Source organism: Tenebrio molitor, chromosome 3 (assembly GCF_963966145.1).
Source record: "Tenebrio molitor chromosome 3, icTenMoli1.1, whole genome shotgun sequence".
In the NCBI taxonomy this organism is placed as follows: Eukaryota; Metazoa; Arthropoda; class Insecta; order Coleoptera; family Tenebrionidae; genus Tenebrio; species Tenebrio molitor.
This window is the reverse complement of record NC_091048.1, coordinates 14,936,691-14,964,055: the sequence shown is the minus strand read 5'-3', so window position 1 is coordinate 14,964,055 and position 27,365 is coordinate 14,936,691. Positions and strand designations below refer to the sequence as shown.

Here is a 27,365-nt window from a genome sequence, read left to right as displayed (position 1 = left end):
AAAGGATTGTGGATAAGTATGGCAACAATGTACGAAAATTCATGTGGCAACTGTGTGGGTAGGATAGAGCTGACATTTCCTTGACGGTTCATAGTCGCGCAATTTTGAAAATTGTCAAATCATGTGCAATGGTATAAAAAAATCAAATGCACGCTTATGAAATGTCATACAAATGTCAACTCTACCCTACACACGCAGTTGCCATATAAATGTTTGTTCATAGTTGCCATACTTCTCCACAATCATTTTGAATCACCCAATACCTTGTAACAGTTCTAAATGACCAACATCAAGCAAAAACATATTAACAGTAAATATTTGTTTAACTATTTAACAAAGCAATAAATTTCGTTTGATAAAATATTTGTGTTGTTACCAAACCAACTTCAAAATGTATGGTAATAAATTGTATAAAATTAATTGCATCCTAGGTTTGCACAATTATTTGTAGACGGATAGGGCAAGGTATCAAAGTAAAGAAATATTTGTTCGTAGATGCCGGTATATAGAAACCGGTTTGTTATTGTTACGAAGATTATGTTTAGAAAGACAGCAAAGCTCTATAGATGGTCCGTTTCCGTTCAAAATTCCCTCCAGACGAAAATTTTCGCTATGATTTTCAAGCTGACATTTACATAAAACACTTTTCGTTAGTTCGGTGGGTGATGGGGTTGTGTCAAGTGCGGCAACCTTGTACGCACACTATCTATTTCCTATACTGTCAGGTAATCAACGAGTTACTCAATATCATATTTTGCGCTTCAAGATCAGCCAGTTCAGTTGGATAGAACCGTTCGAGTCGAGCAAGTCAGTGAAATTCGGTGATCTATTTTGTGTTTGTGATGCGGTGTCGTTCAGCCGGACTGTGCTTGATACATCAATTTGATATGGAGTGCACTTAAGCTAAGGTAAATGTGTAAAGCGCGCCCAAGTTGACGATTTTAATTGGATTCGCCGTAGGCAAGAGCTTTCGATAGCTTTACGATTCGCAAAAATATTGCACCAAATAAACAAAGCTCATATAAATAACCACCAAACAAACATGCATCCACTGTACACACTCGATTTATCTATATTTAATACTTATTGAATTCGTTGTCCAAATATTTGTCCGATAGCATAAAAAGACGTCTGGTCGCGGTTGATTGGATAGAGCGTTACTTTGTTGCAAATATCTCTACGCAAATGCAATGAGGTAAATTCATTGTTATTTGATGAGCGCCGCCAATACATTGCAGTCATAAAACGAAGTTATGGACAATAACAGCAACGTTTGGCATGTGTGGTACTGGGTAATACGCTATTTTGTGTTTTAAGATATTTACGAAGATGCCTATCAGTTTTTATTTTTATCTATACTTTATTCGATACCTGTTCGCTATTCAGCTCAATCCTTATTTAAAGGAGCTTCATTGTGTCATCGTACATAAAGATAAATCTTCCAACCTTCAATTTTTCATCGTCATTTTTAAATCATTTTATCGTAAGCCGTATGTCATGCGCCGTTATAAATTAAGGCCAAAAATGTCAAGCGAGGTTACTCAGGAACACGCTAACTGAAATGCTCGTAGTTCTGTGTCAGCCAATCTGGAATTTTTCAGCCGCTTTAAGCTTTATATGTATGTAAATGTGAAGTAAAGTTCAACATTCTACAAGGGTGGTTGCATAGGACACAACTTTCCTTAAGATCTATTTGCTCGTTAAAGGCTGTTTTTTTAATATATTTTATAACAGTACATCCATGTTGTTGACGCATTTCCTACATTTTATTATTCGCAATTACATAAAGAGCAAATAGCTTCTTTAATTTTTATTGTCGACTTTAATGAAATCATTTATAAATTTAATTTATACTTATTTCCGCGTAAACATTTTTACGCGCTTTTGTAAAAATATATTTAATTTATAACTAATAAATATAATTCTTATCATTATTTCTTATATTTTACTGTGAGCTTATCTAATTAGTATTAAATTATCTATATATTAGATAAGTGTATTAAAATATACCAACATCAAACTTTAAATTCTTCTGTATCTTATAAAGGAGCTATGTTAATGAAAATTCTTAACTTAAGTTTTAGACGTGACAAATTTGGTTAGCTATTTTGAAAACATTTTTAACAGGTTTATTTTGATTTTTCTATTCTGCTGTGGTTCATTGATTACACATTCCATCATTGTCTGCCTCCATATACCACCATCAAGTTTCAATTTTATTTTATTTTTTATTTTAATTGTAATTTCTTGTTGTAAGGCTGTCGGTTTTTTCGACATATTTTAATAAAGAAAACGACCACCGTTTTCTGTTAAACAACATTTTTCAAATTAATTTCTTCTGATAATAATAATAACATAATCATCAGCACTTTTAATCCAAAATTACTTTCTTGACCATATATTCCTTGTGACAGCATTAACATTTTATACAACTTCTGCAAATTTCTTAAAAATATCTTTTCATAAATTAATTCGGTCTTAAGTTTAAGTCTCGTGATGAATTTTTCATTACTGATTTAAATTCATCAATTTTTCTACCCACATTTTGCCTTTCACGCAACTAATTATGCTGCATGTCTTACTAAACATTTTAGGATGCAAATTTCTTTTAGTTACTACATATTTCGTAAAATATTAATTAAAAATATTTTATATAACATTTCTACCCTTATAAGGATGAAGCTAAAAATAACAGCTATAATTGGTTGATATAGCGTGCGACTTACTTGAAAATTTCACAATCTTGTTCAAACCTTTATCATTATGAATATGATATTAATTAAATCAGTTTCCATGCAAAGAAAAATACGGTCCAAAATTCTCCCTTATACTTTTTATTTTATACACTTGACCTCATACACCTAATTCCATCAAAAGTGCTTTTCTCTTGCGGGGTATTTATAGGAACTAAAACCATCTAAAAAAAAAAAAGAAATTGAAAGATTAAAGTTTTCGAAGAACAAGAATAAAAAAAAACAGACAAAAAAAAAGAGCTGTACCTATTGATTAGTAAAAATACAAAGGGGTTTTGAGGTCTCCATTCATAAGAAAAATGGTTAATTTTTTATCGTGTCATTGTCAACTCAGATATTTAAAGTGCTTGGAATTAATTTGATAGTTTGATAAATATTATTCTGACATTAATGGCTTCTATTGTGGATTGTTATGATTCAAGAACTTTGAATTTTAATCAAGCGTAATAATTTGAATCGATCCCGGCCCCTGAAGTCATAAATCACAGGCGTTATTCTTGGTTTCTGGATATTTTCTCTCGTTAAACAGAAAAATAAAATTCCTTTTATGCAGATATAAATCTGTTTTTGAAACTGATTTAAATCCACCACAGTTGATGCAGAGACCTAACCAGAGGGTAAAAATAGCCAATAATCGTGTACTACAGTTTTCTTAATTTTCACTACAGAGAAGAGAACAGCACCTTAAAATTGATAATTATCTCGATAATTACTAAAGTAGATACTCATTAGTAGTTCTTTTGACACCAACATATTTTATTCTTAACTTAATCTACCTAGAGATTTTTTAAAACTTATTTCATTATAGTTATGTCCAATAAAATTGTGAAAATACCTAAGTATTCCGCAGTCCAATCTAATACATACTGCTGATCTACAAATTCAACAAAACTTGAAATGATGACGTCAAAGATATTTCCGATAATCTCAAATTCAGCAAAAATATACTTTGCATAATCCACCACTTAAAATTATTTCCGAAACTACCTACTTTTTATACAGGAACAGTGTAAACAGCTGAAAATGCTGTAGAATGTTTATTTTCAACGAATTCATTTTTATCATTGCTCACCCTATTACCAGAAAAATTCATTTGAATATCCTTTTGGTTGAGTTTGTACTTACATGAATATGTATTTGCGCTGACGATTGATGCAAACGCGTTCCCTTTGAACTATGCTAAAAATCGATTTAGCCTCAGGATCCTTTGTTTGTTAACCATATGCAGCCTTATTTCTCACTTATTTATTGGCACTATTCAGCAGGAAATGAAATGGAATTACAAAAACTATTGTGGAATAAACGGAATTACTAAACTATTTTCGCATTGATATTTTAATACTTATAATACTAACTTGTATTAATGATGGTTGATGTTGGCAACTATTTTACTAGTTATTCTGTTTTTCTGTTTTGTGTAATCTAATAATTGGCTTTTGTGGTTATGGTTGAAACGGATATTAATTAGTATTTGGACGTTTGACTGACACCCATTATCAACATCAGCAGCATTTATTTTCGATGTAGGATTACAGCAACGTATCAAAACATACGACGCACTTGTTATTTTTTTAAATGATTTAAATCCATTCAATACTATAGCAGGTGCATTTTAATCGTAAACATTTTTTATTTAGGATATAATAGAGAAATTTGATAAAAGTTGAGTGAAATAAAATAAAAACTAAAATGATCTGTCAACATTCAAATAACAAAGCACTCCAGTATAAAAATTATACAGCAGTAACTTGCAATTCACAAACCACAGTTTCAAATTGACAAACCAATAAACTTGGATGATTGCATTTTTTGTTAATTCAAAATTTTAATTTAGAGCGGCATATCGGGAGAAAGCGATTTTTGCATAGCAATGATTTTTTGTCTTTTTTTGTCCCGGCAATATACGAGTACGTGCGTCGTAGCATTGACAAACCTGTCATCCTCAAATGTGAAATAGATATTTGGACGTGGCGTTGTTTTTGTTTGTGAAATCAAGATTTATGTGAAAATAGTAGATGATTTGTCGTGTGTTATTTTCATATTCTGGACAGTATTATGTAGTGCAAATGTGTTCATGACTTGTTGTAAGTTCGGAGAAGTACAAACTTACTAAGCTTGTACTAGAACAGACGAGGCAAACCAACACCCAGTATGCCATTCTAGCATTCTACCAAGTCAGAGGTTCTGAACCAGGGGTGACGCCCCTTGGGAATTCGAGAAGAAGAAGAAATATCTGTTATTTACAAGAAGGCACAAGTAAAACAAAATCAAGGAAGTTAGAAAAAATAATTTTAGAATTGAAGGGATACATTTTAGCAACTAAAAATGTTAAGAATTATTTACATTTACTGAACGGTTACAGTTCAGAGTCTTCAAGCAAACAGAGATTTTTGACTTGACACCTGGAGAGGCGGTCTAAAAAGAACAGAGCGCGTTTTAAATGTTGAGACGACCATTCTGGATCTCCTGGAAAATAATCCAGGTATTAGAGTAAGAAGATTGGCTTTCCGTGTAAGAGTTTCCCCATTTGTTGTGTTGCGAACATTAAATGAATTCTATCTACAACACCTACAAAAAGTTCAATAAATGAACCTAAAAGATTTTCTTCTTAGAATTGGATAGATTGAAGGAGAATCACACTTAATTGAAAAACTATTGACAACAGACGAGATATGTGGTATCTTCATGATGGAGCAACTGTTTCTCATTACGCTCTTGTGGCGAGGGGGTGATTCAATCAGAACTTCCTGATCCTCGTTCTCCGGATTTTTACCAATGTGATTTTTTTTTGTAAGATTACATTAAACAATTAGTTTATGCGAGGCCTGTAAATATAATCAAAGAGCTGAGAAATCGTTTTCGAAATGTTGCCAGAAGAAATTAGAAGAAATCCAAACATGATCAGCGATCAGCAGAATCGTATTAAACTGTAAAGGACCTGGGGCGGAGCTTAGCTTGCGCGGCCTTTGACACGTCAGTAGCGTAGGGAAAATGAGAATCACTGGGAACCAAGACAGTGGCGCATCATGTAATGGGAAATTTTCACCGTAGAATAAAAAGTTTAAGCAGTTTGTGATATAACCAATAATAATGAATAGGGGATTTTTGTCAGATTTGCGGGCGAAGTCTAGCAACATTATTTTTCGGACGACCACTATGAAAAATGCGTAAATTCGCACAAATAACTATTATTGAAAGTTGGCTATTGCATGCAAATAGCGAACCCGTGTGCAATGAATCTGGTTAGCCAATCAGATACCTTCTAGCCTGTGCGCAATGAAATCATTGCACACAGTTGTAGTAACCATGGCCACCAATGTATGTTTTGTCCGCAGCTCTGTCGAATAATATTTGAAGTTTGAAGGAATACCGAATATTAGCGTGTTTTTTTTTGTGGTCGTCGGAAAAATATCGTGTATACCACGTGTTGATATACAATATACTATTATAATACTAATATAATTGTGGATAAAAGTATTACACGTAAAATCAACTTTCTATTAAATTTTATAACTCCTGATTTTTTCTAACACAAAACACACTCTGATTCGTGTTTTATAAATGCTATAACGTTAGCGATAATTTCGCGAGCTCGACTGTAAGATTTTCCCATGCTGGCAAAAAATTTGATGCGAAGCCATTTTAATCAACTGCTAAAAAAACCTACAAAATTCCAGTAGTGTTAGTTAAGTTTTCATTTCATTTTATTTACAAGTCAATTGTAATTGAAAGTGGGGTTATAAAATTAATTTTCCTATTATTTTTTTGTACTTACGAAAACACTGTAAAGTTATCTTCAGTTTTCTCGAAAAGACAGATTTGAAGTCTTGGGTGAATTTGGTATGCGTATAAAGCAAAATCATAAATAAAGTTGCACTGCATGAACGTGTAAACAAATTTCTGACAAATCTCCCCTATTTTCCGTCGAATGGACTCGACCATAAAAATTGGTTTTGCGCGCAGATCACGTGACCGTCCCTTTATACTTTATTCCTAGTCTAACAATGGTTGATCCGCCATGCTGAGACACTTGCGAGAAACGGTGGATGTTACCTTGAATATCTTTTGTAGTCTTGATGTGTTCTAAATGAATTTGTTTGCTTGACACTGTCAGAATTTGAGAATTTTCTCCTGTGTGAACGGATTTTGATAAATGTCACAACTTGTCAAAACGAAACGTCAAACTAATTTTAAAGACTTTAAGCGATTTGGAATCTTTAAGGGGCTCATCGAACAAAAAAACGTTGTATTCAACTCGTTCGTGTGTAAATTGAGCTCTTTTTGGCACCCGTGGGCCTTTAAAACGCTACTGGCCCACTCATGTCAAAAAAACCCAATTTACACACAAACTCGTTAAATAATATTTAGTTCTATATTATGCACCGAGGGAGTGAAGTGCATGATTTTTACCCGAGGTGCAGTTTGTAGCCCGAGGGTTCTACAAAGCATTGACAGTATAGTTTTCCCATTTGTAATTTGGTTTTACTACCAGCCCTGTTGTCAGGGAGTTAAATACCCTGACAATAGGCAACTACCGCCATAAATCCTAGGACTGTAAAAGAAGGTCTGTTCTCTGACCAGGTTACAATATGTTCACTATTGCCAAAACCACAACCCCAGCCCCTAATAATTACAATTGCACTGCCATAAAACCAAATTATAAATGGGAAAACTATAAAAATCATTTGCTTCCGAGCTGCATATACTATTTTTTGTACGACCTAACGATTTTAATTGAAAATGCCGAAAATTTGTATATTACGTTTAAGGTGACGTTTAAGTGTTATGTTGACAATTTTGGACCTTCCGGCTTTTTTCAATAAAAAATAGTATCTGCACCTCAGAAGTGCATGATTGCTACCGTTGGTGCTTTGTAGGACCCTCGAGCTTCGCCTTCGGGCTAGAAACTGCATCTCGAATAAAAAAAAAAATAATATGAAATAAATATGTATCATAAAAGGTAGACTTGGCTATGTTTTTTTTTGCCCAAGGGAAAAAGTTGACTAAAAGCTTATGTTGGCTATGTTTTTTTGCCCAAAGGGGAAAAAGGGCCACTTTACACCATACAATCAGGGAGTAAAGTTGCTCATTAATTATTATACTGGGCCCCTCAAAATTCGCAGAACAGCGTTTTTAAGTTAGTAATTAAAATATCAGGTAAAAATCTTTTAAAAAATCAATCTTTTTTTGTAGAAGATATGGACCCATTCGATACACTAAATGTGGCAACATTTAAAAACCAATTTCTCGTTACCAAAATGTACGTTGTTAAGTAGTCATTAAGATATGGGTTAAAAATGTTTGAAAAAAAAATCTTCTTTTTTGTAGAAGATATGGACCTATTCGTTACACTAAATGCAGCAACATTTGAAAACATTCTATGTATCCCAATAGTTCATTTTTGTTGTATCTATGGAAATGAAAGAGAAAAATCAAAGCCATGTTGCCGTACGTTATTTGAGGTAAAACGGACATAAAATTACTACTTGGAAATGCTGGAAATAATGAAGAAAATAATTGCAAACCTGATCACAATCGTTCAGAATTATTTGCCACTTGCGAATAAAAGACAAATAGGCAAAATCTGTTTTAATATTTAAAATAAACGAGATCAAATCTGCACATTTTGAGCCCCTATATCTTCAAATCTAAGAGGTATTGCATTTTTTTATTATTTTTCTCATTTTTTAACATGAGTTGACATTGCCCCATTGAATTGTTCCGCGAATTTTGGGACACGCAGTATACAGGTTGTGCAAAATAGTTAGGCACAAAAAGTGCATCTTTGTCGTCCGAATCTGGATTTTCTAGTCGAGGCGCAACCGAGACTTGAAAATAGGCAAAGACAACAGGCACTTTTTGGCCGAGGTGCACACAACGTTTTTCGTGATCGTTTAGGAAAAAATTTTGAAAAACATGAATTAATTGTAAATTTTGAGGTTATCTTTGACAGATGTCAAGTCAGGTATATAAATTGAAAATTTTATATCCCTGCATTACCAGTCACATGAACACACGGGTTGGGTTTGAGAGACCCAAAATTGAATAATTTCTTTTCCAAATTAGATAATAATTTTTATCTACGACCATTAAATAATACGTTTATTATTTACGTTACTATAAATACATTATGCTAGTCATAAATTACACCCGTGACTTATTATAAGTCACTTATGATTTATCATATTCATAAGTCACAGATCTTAAAAATTTTGTAAGCCAAGTGTTTTATGAAAAAAAGTCGTAGGTCGTAGATAAAACGTCGTATTTAACTCGCGAATAATGCCTATAATAATCCACTCTGGTGATTAAAAAACTCGCCTGCGGCTCGTATTTTAACTTTCACCCTCGTGGATTATAATAGGCATTATTAGCTCGTCAAATAATATATTATTAATTTTTAATTATTACAAATTTCAAATTAGAAATATACTTTGCAATTTTTTTATTAAAACATTGCCTTGTTGGCAAATACAGTGTTATTCACATAAGATGACGAGCCTGACCAGGTAAAAATGCAACCCAAAAGACAATTCACAAAGCAGTCTCGATCTCTATTACATTATCCGGCATTATCAGGCATTATCATAATGCACATAAAACATAGACAGCTTTTAACGTCAGCCTAATGAATGTCAAGTTCTGACAGAAAAATACATCTCTCAACAAAGTATGATTTAATAACAATAATAAGCAATTAAAATAACAAAAGTAATGGGTAAGTAGGATCATATGGGTGCTGTCATCGTTCGAAAACCTTTTCAAATACTAAATATGAACGAAAAATGCAATGACAGATATACCTTTCAAATTAGTACCTAGAATACCTACTTGGATTCCTGATTTATTTTTAAATACCAAAACACAATGAATGCTATGTAAAGTGTATTTTGGGTTGCATTTTTACCTGGTCAAGCTCGTCATCTTACGTGAATAACCCTGTATTTTTTTAATTCCAAACAAACATTTTGTAATAATTATAGTGTTAATAATTTCTTTTTATTAGATAATAAATCACACCCTTCTCTGAAGTCATCAAAAGGGATAAAAAAAAAATTGTACAGAAATTCAACAGGTTCAAAAAACACTCTAAAATTATCCACGCAATCACGACAAAACGCGATGATGTGCTATAAACATAACCTAGACTATTTGCAGGGATCCGGGCGCTGTTCCTCCGGAAGTCCGGTCAAACGAATTGCTGATTCTAGAGTGCCTACTTTTACTTTTAGGTGTAGATCACTCCCTCGTTGTAAATATTACTACAGGGTTATTCTAAATTATTGTAGTCGAAGTAGGCCATGCCCATGTTATTATGTTTTTGCCGCTTTCATGTGAACTGTCAGTTGTGTCGCTGTCACTATCATTTTTTAGGTGAAAAGTGCGGTAATGACGATTTTATTTATTTTTGTTAAATTAACGATTGAATCCAGAAATATTGAGTTGTTCTACAATCAATTTTAAAAATATTGAGTTGTTTTGCACCCAATTTAAGACATCATTTTGATGATTTTTTTTATGTGGAGCGGCAACCAAAAATTTTACATTCAGTTTTCACGCCTACTTCGACTACAATCATTTAGAATAACCCTGTATATAGAAGCCACCGTTTTGTGTTTATTATTTTATTATTGTCAACTGTCATAAATTTTCATTTTTCTCCTTTGTAAACGGCCTCTTAACTGCCCTAAAGCAAAATGAGCAGATAACGAACCGTTGTGTTGCCCTAGACAACACATTCAACGTTACATTTCTGACAGGTCTTGAAACATTTGTCAAAACTGTCAAAAGCAAATGCGAAACCATTTTTAAAAGATTTGGAAGCTTCAGGGACGTCGTTTCAAACAATAAAATTTTGTATCCAACTCGTTTCTGGGTAAATTGGGCTTTTCTAATTGCCCGAAGGACAAGATTAAAACACGAGCGTAGCGAGAGTTTTAAGGCCTCGTTGCATAAATAACTATTATTCACCATCGGTTAGTAACGTACAGATTTTCGAATCTCTTAAAGGTTGGAAAGTGAGCGATTACCCGCGTACAATTCAACCGGTCAGTAATAGTGAAAAAAGGAGTCATTAATGTGTCGTAATCGGTTAGTAATGAAACCTGTGAGAGCGCTACTGTCGCACCAATCGTAGAAATCTCTGTACGTTTTTTCGGTGTCGTAATTTACTTTTCTTAGGTAAGAGGTTGAGTGTTAGTTGGTGTGCGGATTCTCGCAATTCTGGGGAGGGTTACACTCTATTTCACTATCGTACAATTTGTTTGTTAAAAAATCTGAGCAAATGTCAATTTGGTTTGATTTTTGTGAACTGAAATTGAATAAAATCTCAATCGTGCGCGCCTACTAAGTTTTAATATTTTGTCGAAATAAACGATATTATGGAGGTTGGTTTTTATTTATTTTTTATTATTATAATGTTGCTTATTTTATTAAATGATTGATTTTGAATAAAATAGTATACAAACCTCGGTGAAAGTACCATTCCTGCGTCTCGAGAACTAGTTCACCTCGAGGGCAAACCTCTCGGTAAACTAGTGTTCTCTCGACATGAATGGAACACTTTCCACCTCGGTATGTAATATACTATTATATTTGTTGTTTAGTGCATTATTTGTTTCTTTAATTATTTAAGAAAACAAGAATAAAAAAGTTACGATCATACGGGTTGGGTCTCACAGGCCCAAATGCCCTCCTGACAAAAAACGGCTCTGGTTTTATTTTAATTAATTCGTACAGATTAAAATACACCAAAAGTTGAGAAGGCATTGATGAGCTCAATTAAATTACGAGTACTTAAAACATAAAGTCTATTTTTAATCAAAGAACCACAACGCAATTTACACCCAAAATAGAGCTGATAACATTGTACACTTTTGATATAGGGCGAAAAATCTCATCATATAAAAATTGAGGTTATTAGAGATATTAGCAGCGCAGCATGTTAATAAAGTTAATAACAACTAAGAACAACTAATTTGAGAGTTTAATAAATGTCTTACTTTGCGAGGCATTTTTAATAACACGTTCAAATTTTAAACCGAGTTTGCGTACTTTCAAGGACATAAAAAATGACAGGCGTTGGCTGGAATAGCCAATAGATATCATTAAATTACCTGAATTTAACAAAATTTTATATTTGCAAACCTAAATCAACAGGTCGTGGTTCTTTGATTAAAAAACAGACTTTGACGAAAATACAGCATCTTTTTACATGGTCTGTGACGTGTGACGTAGGGATATATTTACATAGTTATATACTACTTTTCACGTTATGTATCTCAGGAATCGAACACGAAATAGTAGTTTATTTGACGAGTTCTTGTGTAAATTGCGGGTTTTTGGCACGAGTGGGCCAGAGCTATAAATTTCTAAAAAGGTGAAACATTAAATTCTGAAGCGGATACGTTCAATTTTGATTATTTCAAAAACGGTCAACATTTCTGCTATACGAGTATCTGTGCATAATTATATTAATTTTATTAGTACTTGCGGTTTTTTACGTAGTAGAGTTTCATTGTTTTCTTTGTTTTTTTTAACGAAATATCTCGTATATTACTGAGTTTTTAATTAATTGCAATTAGAGGCTTTGAATAAAAAAAGATTCTCCGAATCAGTTGAAGAGTTTAGTAATTAAGGAATGAATAAAATATTCCTCGGAACTGTGTTTTAACTCTTTTTATGTAAGGTATCCTATTATCTTGTTGAAAAGAGAGATTATGTACACCAAGAGTATTAATAACATTAATAAGCATAATTAATGTCGTCACTGAAATTCGAAAAATTTGAAAAATAATGCTGTTAATTACAGATATCTACTTAAATGAACAGAACCTGCACAAATCCAATTATGTATAAGAAATAGGTAAATGAAATTCCATCGTTTTGTAAATTTCTCAAAAACAAAAGGATTATTCCATTATCTCTCTTTTTAAAAAATGAATGCATTCTTGTTGAATATTCAGTGAAAAAATGATATCAATTCCACGTCCCGTGTTAGAATATACTGAAATTCACGGGCGGCGGCTAATCACATCCGTTGTATTTTCATTCTACAACGGCAGATCGCCAATCGGATGCGTTTGTAAACAATAAGTCGCGCATCGCGTAGTAAGTGCTAAACGAGGCGCAATTTTAATTGTTAAATATTAAAAATCAAATTAAATACAATTTTCAAAGATTGTTTTTCTTGATATAGTCGTAGAGGAAGTACAGTCTTCAACTATTATTCACTAGGATGATTCCACCACTCGCCCGTACGGCTCGTGTTGCAATTTTCATCCTCTTAAATAATAGCCGTCATTATCCGCTCATTGTAGATTATTATTCTAAAATTTCATAATAACGTAGTTCCCTGTATCTCATAAGCTAAGATGTCAATCTTACTTCACAGCAAATTTTAAACATCCTTCTTTATATACAGGGTGTCCCAGAACTGGCTCCCCAGAGAAAACAGGCATGTGCCGACAACAAAAAAGACTCTAAATTGACTAAAATAAATTTTCTGCTAGCTCAAATTACCGAGTTACAAAGTTTTTAATTTCACCAATCCCGGAAGCTCGTCCTCAGGTATTACTAAAAAATCCGATCGGTTGCTAAACAACAACAAAAAATCTCTGATATCGCACAAATCAATAAAATGTTTGGGCAACTGGAATTTTGACGTTTTCCGATATAAAAATTCGTTGACGTTTATCTGTCATCAACATCAAGACTTGACAATTGCAAAATTCGAAATAAGAGAATAAAAATGGCGATTCTAAAAAGAACCATTTATTTAAATAGGTAACAATGTTAAAGCAGATGTTCGAAATGACCACCATTCATTTATATGCACAATTGTGCTCTACGTAACAAACTTCTTGTAGTAGCGTTAGTTATCATTTCTTCAGTAACTGAAACAAAGCCTCCTGAATTCAAACCCTCAGATCAGCCTCTGAATTTATGGGCCGTCGATAAATGATTCAGATCTGGAGACCTGGCAGGCCAATGATGCGGTCCTCCTCGACCGATCCAGCGCTGTGGATATTGGTTATCCAAAATTTCCCGAACGTTTCTGCTAAAATGTTGGAACCAGTCATTTATGCGCTAAGCAAGAGGTACAATTTCAAGTAAATCAGGTAGCTCCGTTCCAATGAACTGAGCATATCTTGCCCCCGTTAATCTTGCGGGGAATTCAAACGGTCCAATCTAGAGCCGGGGATTCGGAATTTTAACAAATGGAAGGATCCACCACGCTTATACTTGCCAAACGATCGCCCAATAGCCCCGTCCACAAATTAACAGAAAACCTATGTTGAAAACCTCTGAGAAATTATTCTCTTGGATTTTCCTCTGCCCAGATATGAAGGTTGTGATAATTGGAACAACCTTACCGGCAAAATAGCGACTCATCAGAAAACAGTATCCGTGACAAGAAGTGTGAAGCATCGTTTTGGTTTATTAACCATAGATAAAAGTCTCGCCTAATTGCATAATCCTCTGGCAGAAGATGTTGTACTCGTGTATAGTGGTATGGATGCCTCCTATTATCAGCTAGAACTCTCTGCACCGAACTCTTGAATAAACCTATTTCACGAGAAACTGTTCGAATACTCCGGATGCCGTCTTCCTCAAAGACATTCAGTACGGCTTCCTCGTGTTCGACAGTCCTTACATTTCTTGGAGCACCCCTAACTTCTTCTTCGAACTGGCTGCATCTGACCCGTTTCTCGACCCCGAGCGATTAATTTGTCTTGTTTTTTTGTCTTTGTGGAAATTGTTACGGTACAACCTTACTGCTTCACGTGCATTGTTCCCACATCGCGCAAAAGTAAGAATCATATCTACGTACTCAGAGGAAGAATACATGTTAAATGATACACTTGAATTAAATATCGCAGCGTAATTCTATAACAAATGTCAAACTGACGTAAACAATCATTCTAATAAATGTAGTGGACCAAATCAAATAGACAGAATTATAGAGGTTTACGGATAAAAAGGAAACCTAGGCAACGCAAAATTGCGATTATTCTACCTTAATGATGCTCAACTCTAATTGGTCAACTTCAGAATGTCTTTTCTCGGTTATCATTTGAGATAGGACTTTTTTTCTTCAAAATACACGTTAATATATTCGCCCTAAGGCTCCCTTTTTTCTCTGGGGAGCCAGTTCTGGGACACCCTGTATATATATACTACAATAGTAGAATACATATTAATAAAAATTGTATAATTCTCAAATTCTGCTAATTAAGACTGTGAATCAAACAGTTACTCAGAACGAAATATCTACACTTCCACATATTTGTATTTTATTCTATTTTAGTCAATAATCGTCATTATACTCCCCCAAATGAGGGCATAAATTGGCCTTTATGGCACAGATTTGTCAAAAATCTGCCAAGCAACGGTTGGTTTAATCATTCAAACAATGGTATCAAACAATATTTTATTAAAGAAAATCATACATTATACCGGGTATCAACCACCAAACCTGGCCATAGGCACATTACACATATTAAAATAATATATGAGTTGCTATGAAACATATTATTGTTTCGTCAAATTTACCCAATAATTGAGCTGTGATCATTCTTCCCTTTTCCAAATTTCAAAAGTATTTCTACTTTCTACGTTACCTACATCAAAAGTTTCCTGATGGTATTGTTTGTACGGATGATAATTATAGCTGTCAATATGACGTTACACAATAATATATTTCATAGCAACTCATATATTATTTTAATATGTGTAATGTGCCTATGACCAGGTTTGGTGGTTGATACCCGGTATAGACAGTAACCCTAATAACATCAAAATAGCTAACTAAATTTGCATGGACACAACTTTTAGTTGATTTCCTTTATAGAATACTAAATATTTGTTTGAATCTTTTAGAAATTATAAAATAGAATAAAATGTTGTATGTACCACGGGCATAATTATTGTCGATTATGGCACTCGGGAATTTAAAAGCCCTCGTTCCTCGGGTTTTAAACATTCTCTCGTGCCATAATCTCCTGATTATGCCCTTAATACATAAATAACTATTATATCAAAATTCTAGAAACGGTTATTATTATAATTATGTATTAATAACTGCAAATTTTTACTTTCATATGTGTGTTCAAAATTTTAATAAGCCGTTATCGGATTGTAACTCACTAGATTAGATAAAAAAAATCTTACTACTGTTTGTTATTTGTTAAGTAACGAAAAAACAAACAAGATCAAACTGTTTATCCGATACGGATTTATAGTGCTCGCATGGCTGGATCCTGCAGACAATTTTTAATCACAATCGGTCATCTTTGCCCTCGTGTTTGTTTTTCGATTTATCCCCGCCTGGTGTCGCTTTTCTTGTGAAATAGTGCGTTCCTTGTAAACACACATATTGCCTCTGATATTTTTATTATGTAATTTACGAGCGTCGTATAAAACCGTCCGCCATTATTATGCTTTTATTTTCAAATTTCCTTCTCCACAAATTGCCCCGTTATCTCCCATTTTATACCTCCAGCATCAAGTTGCTGATACAACCCGTGTACGGCAGTCGTGGTTCTTGTCGCTACATTAACCGCCCTCGATTAATTAGTTCAATTTTCAAATGTGGCGCCAATTGTAATTACCTACTTGCCGGTAATGCAGAATACTAATCGGTGCTTTATCCTGTAATTAAGTGTCGGTCGGCTCCACTTGGAATTAATCACAACTTAATAACGGCGATTACGGTTATTTCAACTGTTCAACTGCGTAAACGGCCAATGTGAGAAAGTAGAAAAAGAGATTATTATTACTTTTGCAGGACGAATATACACATACAAAATATCGACATTGTAACCAAACTACGTGCAGTTATTATTTAAGCTAATATGGTGCTATTATAAATACATGTAATTCCCCAGATGGCACCGCTCTGCGTATTTAAAAATATTTTTATGGGTGTTATAAAACGAAAAACTGACCGAATTGACCACACCAACTTAATGTCGAAGATTCTCGTGCCAATTTCGACCTTCTACGTCTGGAAAACGCGTCTTTGCGACACCGGGATTGCGTTTTAATATTCATAGCGATATTAACGCTTGAATAAGTCGACAGAAACCCCTTAAATCCGTTCTAAAACCGAAAAAGTATCAACTCCCGTAATATCCTTCAACCTAACGTATATTATTTTAGCACGTAACGATGAATCTGTATAGTGCTGATCCACAAATTTTGGCCGAAAAAACGAGGGTTAATTCCTACCGGGAATTGAACACGCGACTTTGCATGGTCTATCGGGGTTGAGACTTGCCACAATCCAATTAATTCAGATAATTTCTATTAAATTGGTTTTATCACCACAGTGAAATGGAATTTTGGGTGGTTAGAGAGGGTAAGTTAAACTGCAGATAACAAAACAACAAAATAGAACAAAACAAATTTGGTTTGGAAATCTTCGTACAAACTAATAAATATAAAAAAGTACACACAGTAGAAGCTCGATTATTCGGAACCTGGTACTCCATTTTATCCGCAATAAGTGTATTTCATGCGTACGTGAGGGAGAGGGTGATGAAGACAACCTATGCTGGACAATTCTCTTATATTCACAAATATAAATTAAATGTTTGCACTTTTGACAATTAATATATGAAATAAATAAAAAGAACGACAAATGATTAAATGATGATACTGTATGCAATTAAAAAAAAATCAAATTTGGGATCTTTTAATGGTACCCGTAGATTTTTTTTTTGTTAACTGAATTCGAACAATAAATAATGGAGTTGGGGGTTACGGCGTTTTATGGAAGACAGCCAGTATTTAATAGAAATCTGTTTCCCTACCCCTATACCACCGGGTGCAGCAAATTTTACTTTCAATCCCAAAATGGCGACTTCTAATTAAACAAAATTGACTAAAATCGGTGCACATAATTGTACGAGTATAATGATAAAGCACATACCTATTCTTTTTATAATTTTTCCTTAATGCACATGGCGGGAGCAGCTTTTATAATTTTGCTAGTAGAGTCTATTGCAGTATTTAATTCAGCTAACAAAACTACAAAAATGGAATTTGTTTGTTAAATAATAAACTTTTTTATATCGCCAGACAAACGAATCAAACGATGTATGACAAAATGGTTCAATTACGCAGATCATATACAGGGTGTTATGGAAGTCCACGTAATAAATTTAATCACCAGTAGAACTCTTTAAAATAAACATTTTTTTTCACTACTAGTCTTAGAAGGCGTCATTATTGAGACTTGAATCGACCCCAGAAGTAGAATTTCTCTCCCTTGGTTAATAATTTTTTATTATTAAACAGTAGTCAATAATGAACAGCCGTCACCTAGCAACGAAAGATTTTCTTTGATTTTATTGGTTAACGTAGACAGACGATTTTCAATTTTCATAGCAACCGTTAAAAAATGAGAACTCGGATCGTCGCATCGGACAAACAAATTTAATTAATAATTATTATTAGAAAGGGTTTTAACGGATCTAGTAGTGAAAAAAATAATATATACACCACGCTAGAGAAGACAATTTTAAGCCTCGCTTCTTTATTCCCCTCGAAGCTTCGCTTCTCGGGGAATAAACTACCTCGGCTTAAAAAAATCTCTTCCCTACCTTGGCGTATAATTACTATTTTCCACTACTAGTCTCAGAAGGCTTCATTATTGACTCTCGAACCGACCCCAGAAGTAGAATTTCTTTCCCAAGGTTAATAATAATTTTCATTATTAACCTAGGTGAACAATGAACAGCCGTCACCTAGCAACGAAAGATTTTCGTTGATTTCATTGGTTAATGTAGACGATTTTCATAGCAACCGTTGAAAAATGAGAACTCGGATCGTCGCATCGGACAAAATAATTTTATTAATAATTATTATCCGAAAGGGTTTTAACGTATCTAGTAGTGGAAAAAATAGTATATAAACCACGGTGAAGAAGTCCTTTATAGCCTTCGCGCCTTAGAACCCTCGGCACGCCTCGGGCTCTAATCTCGGCACTCTGGCTATAATCATGAACTTCTTCACCTTGGTATACAGGGTCTCCCAGAACTGGCGGACCAAAATAATACGGTGAATTCATCATCTTCTGGGAATAATAGGAAAAATGTTCAAAAAAATCTATCTTAAATAGTGATTAGGAAAGAAGCAATTTAAACTGACCAATGCTGTTGTTGATGTTAAGTTACCTATTAATTAGTTTTCCTGCTTTATTTGTAACTATGGATCCATTTCAAATGATGCATATGCATTGTTGGGTATCCGCATTGTTTGTGCAACGACGGACGTTTTTAGGTTATAGTATTTCTGCTAGGATGTTCCCTATTGGGAAAACGAACTGCGTACTCCTGAGGAGCAACTGTGGCACTCTCATCACACTGTCCATATAAGACAAGCATATCAAAATATTCTGAAGCGGTAAACATTACGCGTTTTTAATGACTTGTCAGAATTGTCAGAAATAATTTATTATGACATAATATTCAATTATAATGTCTTTGCAACAATCAAATTTGTTTCGATAGTTACCAATATAATTTTTTAAGGTAATTTTATAGCTACACGCGATTGGTCAATTAAAAACGTTCTTATTTTAAAATACAATGAAGATGGATTTTTTTAAATATTTTTCCTATTATTGCCAGAAGATAATGATTTCACCGTGTTATTTTGGTTCGCCAGTTCTGGGAGACCCTGTATAATATACTATTTTATTATGCCTGAATCATTATCTCTGTTTTTCACAGTAAAATGCGTGCGAAAATAATAATGAAAAATCCCCCTTAAATATTACTGGAAGTTACACAAATTGTAATTTTACATTCAATATGAATTTTAAATATGTACTTTAGCAATTCCACTTGTCCTAAAGCTGAAATTAGAAGACCTATGAAGATTTTATGAAATGGTGTGCGATGTTTCACTTTTTTGTCCTGGGAGCGTAAGTAGAGTCCGCACACTTTAAGGAGAACACGTTGAGTCATCCAAATCTGTCCGTGAAGTTTTGTCCAGTGGCGTATCACTTGCGTTCAGAAATGGGGGCATACGTTTTTATTTGAATGATTGTGATACCGCTTTTATCAATACTAACCTCGCTCAAATAAAGAAATGAAAATTATTTAGTTCTGAAAGGAACTGATTTTAATGCAATAGAAAACAACCTTGAAATTACGAAATAACGAAACGAACACTGGCAAAGCAGATCACGAATGAACGTACGCCTCTGGCGCCGCATGGCCGGTAAGCGGTTCTACCTTCCCACCCTAGAAATCGAAAAATGGACTCGACCAACGTAGTTGCGTCCGCCGCGCAACTTTATTGGTGTGTTCTCCTTAAAGTGTTGGCACTCTAGTACTTTCGGACCTAGCAACGAGAGCCTCGCATGTTTCACTTTCGGTTACAGCACTCTAATAACGTATGTCACATAAGTTTTGGGAAAAAAAAATTCTTTAAAATAAGTATAACGTAATTTATTTAAATGACCACTTTACCAACATTTTACCTTACATCTAAGTTAATTAAATCTGTACATATCTAAAATAATGACAAAGGGCCATTGTTTTCAATGGTACGCAGTTTTTGTCTAACTTGTCCCATCATGTTTTGGACGATGTTTATATCAATTTCTCTTATCTTTTGATATATTCTACGTCTTAGTTGTTCTTCATTTTGTCTTCAAGTTTCTTTTTGGCTTTCTATTTTACATTATTTGGACAATTTTCTACATTATCGGTATAAAAACCATAATTGCTTTTCATTTCTGAGTGAGAGAATGTGAAATATTTTTCGTCGTCCATTATGATCATTTTATTAATTTATTTAAATAATAATTAATAATATTATGTATAATAAAATTAAAATAATTTATTAGTATCTTGTTTACCACGGTTAATAGACTGAAAGTCATTTACAATTGTTGTTAAGCTGACGAAAATTTTCCCAAAACTTATGTGACATAAGTACGTTAGGGGTATTTACGTAAAGGGGAGAAGGAAAATGTATTCGAACGATGAGAACACAGACATGATCCTGATTTAAAGCTAATGTAATAAAAATGCCTCTGCCACTGCGCGTTTATGCTGACAATAAACAATTTTCCCAAAAACTCTTCGTTTTTTCACAATTTCATAGCTCAAAAATGAATGACGTCATGAGCAGGTGAAGCAATTTAAAATAAGTATTATGAGAAATAGAAATTGACCTATTTCAGCATTTTCAGCAAATGTCATTACTCATTAGTTTTAAAATTACTGACTTTACTCCATAAGTAATTGCCACACAGTACAGTATATCCGATAGAACCCAAGGGTTAGAAAAGCACCGTGACTATTGGATGGGGGTTCCTACACCCTCATGGAGGTTTACAGAGGACCCATACAAAAAGAAAACGGAAAAAATTCTGCAACTGAGCAAATCAAAAATCAGGGCTACAAAAGGCTGATGACAAAACTATCTGATGAAGAGGACGAAAAATAGGGAAATAGGTCTATGTTATTGGCCAGTGCTATTCTTCGTTTCATAATGCTTTCATGGAAGGTACAGAGCTGATGGAATGAATCATTCTTGTGATCCAGAATAAACTTAAGTGTCAGTTCGTTCGGCTTTGAACTACAACCTATGATAATAATTAAAAATAATTTTTAAAAAATACTATTTTTTGTTCGACCTGTCAGAATTTGAGATTTTGATCAATGTCACAACTTGTCAAAACGAAACGTCAAACTAATTTTAAAGATTTAAAGCGATTTGGAGCCTTTAGGGGTTCGTCGAACAAAAAAACGTTGTATTCAACTCGTTCGTGTGTAAATTGGGCCTTTTTTGGCACTCGTGGGCCCACTCATGCCAAAAAAAGCCCAATTTACACACGAACTCGTTAAATAAACTACTATTTGGTGTGATTCTGTTTTAAAATATTGCTATATAACAAGGTTGTAGTTGCTATGATATGAAGCTCTTGATTTTTCGTATCCCACCTTCACCCGGCGGCACGGCAATTTTGCCGGAGTACATACACTATTACGGATAATACTATCAAGTAATAATGCAGTGCTTATCAACATAATTACCGGCGTCTCGCCTCCGCATTTTGACTTTTTTGTGTTTTATGTTCTGTGTCAATGTTAAGGAATTTCCTCACGATGTGACATGAGTATAATAATATACCTTTTTGAATTTCAACCACCAATGTGTTCTCTAAGTCCAAAATTTTTAAATTTTTAAAAAGAGATTGGGGTACTATTCCTGTTGCTGAAATTAAAAAAAAATTAATATTATTATTAATTAATATTATTATTATTATAAAAAAAAAATTATTATTATTATTATTAATTAATATTATACTCCTATCCCACCTCCACCCGGCGGCACGGCAATTTTGCCGGAGTACATACACTATTACGGATAATACTATCAAGTAATAGTGCAGTGCTTATCAACATAATTACCGGCGTCTCGCCTCCGCATTTTGACTTTTTTGTGTTTTATGTTCTGTGTCAATGTTAAGGAATTTCCTCACGATGTGACATGAGTATAATAATATACCTTTTTGAATTTCAACCACCAATGTGTTCTCTAAGTCCAAAATTTTTAAATTTTTAAAAAGAGATTGGGGTACTATTCCTGTTGCTGAAATTATAAATGGTAAAATCGAAATTTTTTCTAAACACCAAAGATTTCTCATAGCAACGGAGAGTTCTAAATATTTATTAATTTTTGTATTATATGTCTGTGTTATATTGTGTGAATTTGGAACAGCTATATCTAAAAGATATGCTTGCTTTTGTTGTTTATTTAAAATAATAATATCTGGTCTGTTATGCTGAATGTGAATGTCAGTTAAAACTGTCCGATCAAAATATAATTTGTAATTGTCATTTTCTAAACAACTTTCTGGTTTATAAATGTAATGTGGTTGTGTATCCTTTAATAAATTGAATTTAACTGCTAAATTCATGTGTATAATTTTTGCGAATATATCATGACGTTTTTTATATTCGCTTTGAGCCAAAACGGTGCAAGAAGAAATGATGTGTTCAATGGTTTCCCCTTCAGTTCCGCAAATCCTACACTTATCAATGATCGATTGTAAACCGCATATGTATTTTTTATAATTTCTTGTATTTATAACACGATCTTGTATTGCAAATATAAAACCCTCAGTCTCAGGATGAATATTTGATTTTTTAAGCCATGCATGAGAAGCTTGAATATTAATTTCTGGCTGTTCTAGCTCTTTAAAATATCTCCCATGTAAAGACTTTTGTTTTATATTTGCTATAGTGTCAGGTATATTTGGCTCAACAATATCTGAAATTATATTATCACTTAAATTTAAAGGTGTGTAGCCTTTATCCGCTGAAACCAAAGCATTAAAAAAAGTGTTATCACTAGCTCTATTAAGAAAATAATTTTTTAGTGAAGCTATTATTATTATTATTATTACGCAAAATAGAAGCTGAGACCGAAGTCTATTTATACTCCATTTTTTTTAATCAATTGTCAAAGTGTTGTCATGTTGGTATAAGCCACTGGTTATTTGATAGTTATTAGATTGGCAACGTAAAATGTCAACTGTATGTCAGTCATTTTGATGTAAAGGCGTTTGCGCTATTGAAGGCGCAATTACATTTAAATAAAAATACAAAGTTAAAAGAGTTTCCGAAAACAAGGATCTAACACAACGAGAAAAATTGGCCATGATTAGATTACGTGAAGAAATGCAGACAGAAAAACCGACCATGCTAAATTGCAGTAAAGATGCACACGTCATATTCGAGGTATTTTCTTTTAATATATGGGTTCGTCACTGCGAGAAACTGATTAGAGAGGACTGGAAAAAATTGATGGAAAATCTACCAATTGAGGACATTCCTCTTCCGCAGAATCATTCGGAAGACGATTGGGGGTTAGATTCTGAAAATGAATAGGTAAATTGCTTATACAGGTGTCCCAAAAAAAAAAGACGAGTCCATAGCTCCCTTATTTATGGCAGGATTTTAATTATCTGTACACCAAATTAAATGGTTGTTAATAGGCTACAAAACGGCTTACTAAATTCACGTATAGCTCCAAGGGCTTCAAGACTAAACTGCCAAAATATTTTTTTTCAAATGGGATTACATACTTTTTTTTAGTAATTCTGATAGAGATTTTAATTCTGAAAACAACAATGTATCACAAGTATAACTTCACATAAAAAAATAACACTAACTTTTGAAACAAATGACGAGCACCAAGCGAAAAGCTATCAAAATGCTTTGCGTTACAATGTAATAACCAAATTAAGGTAGCTGGAAAAACAAATAACAAATAATAACATGTGGGATTGCGCAGATATGCCGCTAATGTTTAGCGCAAAATGGAACATAGTCGATAGTAGCGTTTTTTAAAAAAAAAATTGTGAATTTTTGGTATTCAAGTGTATACTTGTGATACATTGTTGTTTTCAGAATAAAAATCTCTATCAAAATTACTAAAAAAAAATATGTAATCCCATTTGAAAAAAAATATTTTGACAGTTTACCCTTGAAGTGCATGGGACTCTACTTGAATTTATTAGGCCATTTTGTAGCCTATTAACAACCATTTAATTTGGTGTACAGATAATTAAAATCTTCCGATAAATAACGGAGTTATGGACTCGTCTTCTTTTTTGGGGACACTCTGTATAACCCATTAAATAAATTCCCATTTTCCTGTATATGTTAAGTTGCACTTTTTAGTGTGATTATCGTCTTTATTTCTTGTCTTTTGGTATAAAATTTGGTTACACCTGAAACTTTTCTGACATTTGAAAATTACTGATATAACCTCAAACCTGATCTAGGGAGATTTTACGATAGAGGAAGGAAATGGCTTCTGACACTTGTCTTAAAATTTTGAATTTTCAGTTTAAGTCGATGGCCGCGCAAATGGATGTTTGTGTTGAATTCAAATAAATTAAGTAATTCGTCAGATTCATTGTTGGTCAATATTTTATAGGTCCATATGAGATCACCCCGTCTTCTGCGGTGTTGGAGAGTTGGCAAGTCTAACATTTGCAGTCTAGTTGCGTATGGAATCGATCTAAGTCCAGCGACTCGTTTAGTAGCCTTCTTTGAATTCTCTCAAGGGTGTCAATATCACGTTGTAAATGAGGGGACCATATCACATTCGCATATTCCAGCAGAGGACGTATATAGACTTTATATAATTTTTTGAAAGTTTCAAAATCAAGACGACGAAAAACCTTGAACATTAGATAACTAGATCTGTTCGCACGTTTTGTTATGAAACATACATGGTCGGACCACGACAAATTCTGGTTCACAATCACACCCAGATCATTATGGGACTCAACCTCTTTCACATTTTTTGGTTGGATTTGTTGGATCTATCCAAAATCAATGTTGTTCAATAACAATATTGCTAAATTTTGAAACAGAATCGTACTAATTGTCGTATCCCACCTCCACCCGGCGGCACGGCAATTTTGCTATCTATCAAGTAATAGTGCAGTGCTTATCAACATAATTACCAGCGTCTCGCCTCCGCATTTTGACTTTGTTGTGTATTATGTTCTGTGTCTATTATTTTTAATGTCATTTATTTACATATGTAATATTATTTATTATACAAGTTTTATAAGACGCTTGATTGTGACACGAGTTGGTTGGGGCACGACGAACGTAGTGAGGAGTCCTCCAACAAAACGAGTGTCACAGTGTGTCTTGTAAAACGAGTGAAATATACTATTTTTTCCTACTTTTTTTGGCATTATGTAATTTGATAATCCAACTCGAAAATTTTTAACCAATTAAATTGCAGCATTTTTCAAATCTGGACCAATCAAATTGATTTTATAGTGAAAAAACACTGATTACTGATTGATCAGTAGTAGGAGTTTTTCCCCAAAAAATGTATGTCAAAATGAAATGTCAAATTTAATTGAATTAATATTACACACGTGTAACAAACAAGGCCCTAAATATACATATGATTAGTGTTACATTCTAGAGACTTTTGTGTGGCATGAGCTATGGTGGCATTTCGTTGAAATTTATGTCAAATTTCAAATGTTTTAATTGTTAACAGGAGCTCGCTAGAGATGCAGGACGCCGGCGCCGGCCAGCGTTCAATTACAGCAACACCAACATAATACGTATAAAAAAAAAACAAAAACAGTTTCACAAAGACTCACTTATGAGACCAAAGTAGAAAATATTAGTTTATTTAACGAGTTCGTGTGTAAATTGGGCTCTTTATGGCATGCAGCGTTCGGACAGATTTAGGCGATTTAAGTAGTGGGGGACGATTTCATGAACAGTACTTGCAGGGCGTCGGGCCCAATGTATAGTTTTCCCCTTTTAATTTGGTTTTATGGCAGTGCAATTGTAATTATTACGGGCTGGGGTTGTGGTTTTGGCAATAGACGTGAAGATACTGTAGCCTGGTCAGACAACAGAGAAGGGACCTTCTTTTACAGTCCTATGATTTATGGCGGTAGTTACCCATTGTCGGGGTATTTAACTCCCTGACAACAGGGTTGGTAGTAAAACCAAATTATAAATGGGAACACTATATAATTTCACGATTTAATAATGGTTTGTCTGTTTTTTGAAGCAGTACAAGACTCGACAGATTACCTAGCGTCTTATGGTTTGATATTGTTACCCTTATTATTTATTTGATAATTTTTTTTTACTTTACAACCTTATCGAATTTTATTCAAATAAATTCGCTAAACTCTTGGGACGCCACCGGACATTGCTTCCGTCTCACGCTGAATAAAAGCGGAACAAAAACTCGGCAAAAACCATACAGTCGACCTGTTCAGCAATAAACACCATCGCAAGTCGGATTAACTAGCATTATTCCGTGCGCTGATTGTATTTATAATATGAAACCACATCAATTGTGAGCGATTAGTACTTGAGCTACTTGGTTAGCGTTTTTGCATGCAATTATATTAGGAACTGATTCTCCGCTTCCTATCTAACGCCTATTTGAATCCGATCTCTGGGCATAAGTGGGCCACAAGTGCCATAAAGAGCTCAATTTACACACGAACGAGTTGAATACAACGTTTTTTTGTTCGACAAGTCCCCAAAGGCTCCAAATCGCTTAAAATCTTTAAAGTTAGCTTGAAGTTTCGTTTTAACAAGTTGTGACATTTATCCAAATTCGTTCACACAGGAGATAATTCTCAAATTCTGACAGTGTCGAACAAAAAAATAAAAATAAATACAGGGTGTTTTCGAAGTTGAGGTGTTCCTTTTAACCTGTGTTCTAAAGAGTTTTAGCCAAAGTCACCTTAGTAAAATGTGTACGGCAATGAAGATACAATAAGTTAATTTTTTTGAAATTTTTGAAATCGGTCCTGCTCAAATTTGCGCTGATTTGTTAGAAATTAGAATTGACAAAAAAAAAATCAAATGAGCATGGACGTTAATCAAAAATACTGTCAGAGTTGTCATCTAATTAGTCGGAATGGCTTTATCATTACGAAAATAATGAGCTCACAGATATGTTGCTAATGCATGGGCAATGTTATCACGATTTCCAGAAAGACACCATCCTGGGCCACGTCAGTTATTAATCTAGGACAGCGGAGAAATAGACAGGACCGGTCTCAAAATTTTA

The 27,365-nt window shown here is 33.8% G+C and overlaps 1 pseudogene; it reads left to right on the top strand.

Moving 5' to 3' along the window:
- Positions 1–749: 749 nt before the first annotated feature.
- The window catches only part of LOC138125998 (probable G-protein coupled receptor No18), a 94,995-nt pseudogene continuing 68,379 nt past the window's right edge, over positions 750–27,365 (top strand).